Consider the following 4,907-nt stretch of genomic DNA (forward strand, 5'->3'; position numbering starts at 1 on the left):
GAGAGAGAATGGAGCTAGGAGGTGGTGCGAGAGGCCCAACTACTAGCTAGATAGGGGGAGGAGTGTGCGGTTGTGAGATCGATGAAAAGAGGGGCGAGAGTTTACACGTGTGTCTGACCGTATGAGAGACACGAGGCAAGGACACATAAAGGAGGAGATTGAAGGTGTGTGTGTATGTTGTAGGCAGGCATCACTGGAGAGGTTTATCGATCGGTGTGTGTCGGAAAGGAGTTGTCGAGACTCTGGGAGAACGACCTAAAGAAAAAAATGAATGTGCCCGGTGGATAGAATGCCGAGGGAGGGGGAGGGCGAGGAGGGCGTGTGCATGCACGAGAGAAAGTTAGTGGTAGCTACAAAGGTTAGAGGATTGTGTGGGTGTAAGTGACTAACAAAGATCATAATTTGATACGAAAGTGGATTCATATATTTGAATAGGAGATCATAGTATTTTAAACATTGCATGCATGAATATAGCGGTGATACACGTGCTGTGCACATGTTATACCATAATGTGATAATGCATGGCATTTGCAACTCACAGCTAAATGTCGAACAATCTAAACCATACTATACATCAAACAATCTCACATTTTATTTGAATTTGTGATAATGTGTGGCATTTGCAGCTTACAACTAAATATCGAACAATCTAAACAATACTATATATCGAACATTCTCACATTTTATTTGAATTTGTGGTAATGTGTGGTGTTTGCAACTCACATCTAAATACTTGTAGGCGTAGGGGGCGGGGCACCATACATAATGCGATAAACACATTATACATATGAGACATGGTTTAGATTATGAAGATCTAGCTAGAGCTAGAAATGTAATGTGATTTGAAATCAAAATAAAGTGGATTCAAATAATCTAGTTCAAGTTCATATAGTACACATAGTTCATATGTAACTCGAGACTAATCATGTGGTGTGCTGTGAAGATAATACACAAACGATGGTTTAACTTGACAATAATGATGATTGTAGATCTTATTAAAACAAAGAAACAAATTTCAAATGCTTTGACTTCACAACAATCATTACTGTAAATCTTATTCAAATAGAGAAACGAATTCAAATTTAGTTCATATTGAAGCGGTAGTATATACGTTTGGAATGCACTAAAACATTCATTTGAGTAGTAGGTTCCATTCATTATACACGTAGCGAAATATTTTAATTGAACATAACATGAATTCAAAGTTTTGAATGACATTTGTAGTGCGCATTGATTTGGTATAGTACACGTTAGGCTTGTTCGGAAATTTCAACCCGCGCCTTGTTAGCCCGAAATATTTAAGATATATCTTTGTCTCGTTGTGCTCCGACAACTCCCTCCATCTCAACCCGCGCCTTGCTATTCCAAAATTACAACGCACGCGAAAACTCCCACCTCCTGTGAAATCCCGACACGTGAAATGCCTGTGATACCCCTGAACCGAAAGAACCACCTCAAATCGGTGGGGGTACTTTCGTAACTTACCCCACATTTCGGACAAGCGCGTCTCCAAGCCATGGTTCCCCACTGCCATCCCATCCGCCTACCCATTCGTACACCGAGGCCGCGAAAACCCGCGATGAAACCCCACACCCTGCTCCGTCCGCCACCCAGCTAGAGCCTCTTCCCCGACAACGTCGTCCACAGCAACACCTCGACGTCCCTCATCCACCGTACCGGATGAGGATCCGTCGTCGATCTCATCGTCCCGCCGGTTCAGCCACCCCGTCCTCCACTTCCAAGGAGCTGCCCCGACGTTCCCCTCGTCTTTCGCGCCACCTCCATTTCCACACCGCCGTCTTCACCTGCACCACCGGAAGAGCATCATCATCACCGTTTCCTCAGATGAAGTTGCGGCCTAATCGGCGCCACCAAAGAGGTTGTACACTAATCGCCGCATTTTCTTCTTGATTCGATCTCACGGTGCTGCCGGCGCTCGGTCCCGAGCCGACACGGCGCGGCTCCATCCACGGCGGAGTCGCCGGCCACTTCCTCCACGGCGTCGCTCCCTCGACGGCGACGTCCACATCAGTAGGAGCTGCTGCTGCTTTAGCTCTCGCTCGCGTTGCTGCTCTGCTCTTGCTCTCGGTCCCCTGCCTGGTCTACTCTTGCTATTGCTCTTGCTCGCGCTACTGCTCTCGCTCTTGCTCTTGCTTGCGATGCTGCTCCGATTTAGCTACACTTCAGTCGACTGAATCGACTTTTGGATCAGTCAATTTTCAGGGGGTGGGGGGGCTCGCCGGGGTGAAGGAAGAACCAACCACAGCGGGGAGGGGGCTCGCCGGAGAGGTACCCCACTATCTATCTTAGGGTTCAGGATGGGGGCGGTGGTCACCGGCGGTGGCGGGGCGTTGGCGGGGCGGTGGCGTGGGGATCGCCGGAGAAAAAGCTCGGCACGGGTGGGCAAGAGGGATGGCTGGGGCGGCGGTGGACCGGCGGTGGGGAGTGTTTTCGGGGCGGGCGGGGCGGCGCACCGCCGGCCGCGGGCGGCGTGGGGCTGCTGTTTGGCCGGTGGTGGCTGGCGTCTCAGGGGGGTGGAGGTTGAAGATGAACCGCAGGCCCTTGATTTCGTATCCAACGGCTGCAAAATCGACTGACCAGAGATGAAAAAGTCAGTCGACCGACGTGTAGCCTCACCTTGCTAGTGCGTTCAGTTTCGACAACAAAATTCAGTTTCGACAGCAAAATTCAATTTCGACAGTTAAGTTCAGTTTCGACAGTTAAGTTTAGTTTCGACAGTTAAGTTCAGAGATGAGCGGCTGATGTATTTTACATCTAGCACTTTGTGGTTATGTATTTTACGTCATGTATTGGAGATGCTATTAGAATTCCACTCAGGTTAACGTTGTTCGTTGTCTCTCTTGTCCTGCTTCAGCCTCGGCGTCGTACAACTCACCGGAGCTGCTCCAACGACGAAACCCTCCATCACAGCGGAGCAGTACCTCGGGCTCCATCTCCAGACGCCTAAGATCTTCTTCCCCTCCTCCGACAGCAAAGTCAGCCAGAGCATCCTCACCGGCCAACCCAATCATGCTGAGATCGACATGGCTTCGCCAAAGAAGTTGAACACTTGTTGCATCTCTTTTTTACTCTACATGTTATATATATTGTCCACTGAGCACACGAATTTGTTCCTTTAGTCTCTCCTTGAAAGAAAAAACGTAGGAATTTTAATTTTCACTTGTCCTCCTTTTGAAATTCCTATTCATGAAGCACAAGACTAAGAGATAGTAGCATAATAGCATTATAACCGTACATTTTCTTGTGGTTTGACTTAATCTCACCATGCTTCTTTGCATCCTGTGATCTTCCAATTGTTGTGAATCAAACACCCAGATTGGCAGAAATCCTGTGTTTTTAAATTCTCTGTTTTGCACATGCATTCCTATCCTATTCCTGTCTATTTCCTATCCCTGCATTGTTGGAATCCTCCAATTCAAACGAGCCCTTACAGAATTACTTCTCTTACAGATAGTTGTCAAAGAAAACCTTGCGTGGTTTATCCCGCTCCTGCTGCGCCATCGTCCACCCCAGCTCAGCTGCTCCAACGACAGAAGGGTCTAGCACAGTAGGGATCCGGCCTCCGGACTGTCTTTCGCCGCCTCCGATCTTCTTCCCCGCCGCTGGCATCCATGAAAACTGCATTACCATCATCAACCGAGCAGATTACCACGAGGACTACACGGGTCCGCAAGAGAGTTCGCACTCTTTCGTGTCTGCTTACATTATGCATCGCTTAATATTACATGCTACTTTATCGTCCTGTTCACTGGTTAGACTCTGAGTCAGCTCCAAACTAATGGTCAAACTTGAGTTTTTAAATGGTTGTGGGGTACATATCGGGGCCGCTATCAATAGTATCTATCTACTATCTGGTTAATCTCCGGTGTCTACTATGAGTTTCATGTTGGGTGGGAAACAAACAGTAAAGAAGCCATTATCTGTATTTTTTAACTGAAGCCATTATCTGCCTGCTATTATTGGTTTTGGGTCTATCCACAGGTTGCTACCATCACTCTGGATTTCTGCATGCACTCCTTACATAATCTCACTATGTTTTATTCCTATGCATGACATTTATTGTAAACAATGGAACTGAACATGTAGAGCAAAAGAGACGAGCCTTGCGTGGCAATAAAATTTCATGCAGACGTCGCTCCATGGTAGGCGCAAAGGCAGCCCCCTCCACGCATTTCGGATTGTAATCGAGAGGAAGATATCTGTTCTGAGGGGGATTCAGAAGGAGAAGACAACTCCTATTTACCCCCTAAGGTCTTCGCTCTAACTTGGCATGCTGATGTTGGTTATATCATGCATATGGTGTCTTGCATTGCTTACTTTATACATCAAATATGCCATCTGCTTAGTTTAGACATCCTTTGTGCGAATGCCATCTGTTTAGTTTATTCATCGTTTATGTGAATTATACAACGCCATCTTGTTTAGCCAGGCATCATATATGTGAATTTTGCAATGCCATCCTGCTTAGCCAGTCATCTTATATGTAAATTATATCAGGCCATCCTTTTTTTTGTTACATATTACATTTGTCAACAATGTTAGTACATTCAACTGCTCTTCGTGTGCATCAGCCATTTGACACGGTGATGGCAAATTCTGTAGTGAAAACAAGGTCTTTAGAGCAGACTACGCTATCTGACAAAGCGCATATCTCGCTGGTTACGGATAGCTCCTCAGAGGAGGATTCAGAGACAGATGACCAGTCCTATTCCCCCCCCCCCCGAGGTGTATGCTCTATCTTGGAAGGGTTATGTTGCTCATATCGTGCGTATGGTGTCTCGCATTGCTATGTCATTTGATTAGTTTAGACATGCTTTGTGTGAATGCCACTTGTTCAGTGTCTAATTACCATATATGTGAATTATGCATTGCCATCTTGTTGCAAG

The sequence above is a fragment of the Triticum aestivum genome, chromosome 1D, assembly GCF_018294505.1.
Source record: "Triticum aestivum cultivar Chinese Spring chromosome 1D, IWGSC CS RefSeq v2.1, whole genome shotgun sequence".
Classification (NCBI taxonomy): domain Eukaryota; kingdom Viridiplantae; phylum Streptophyta; class Magnoliopsida; order Poales; family Poaceae; genus Triticum; species Triticum aestivum.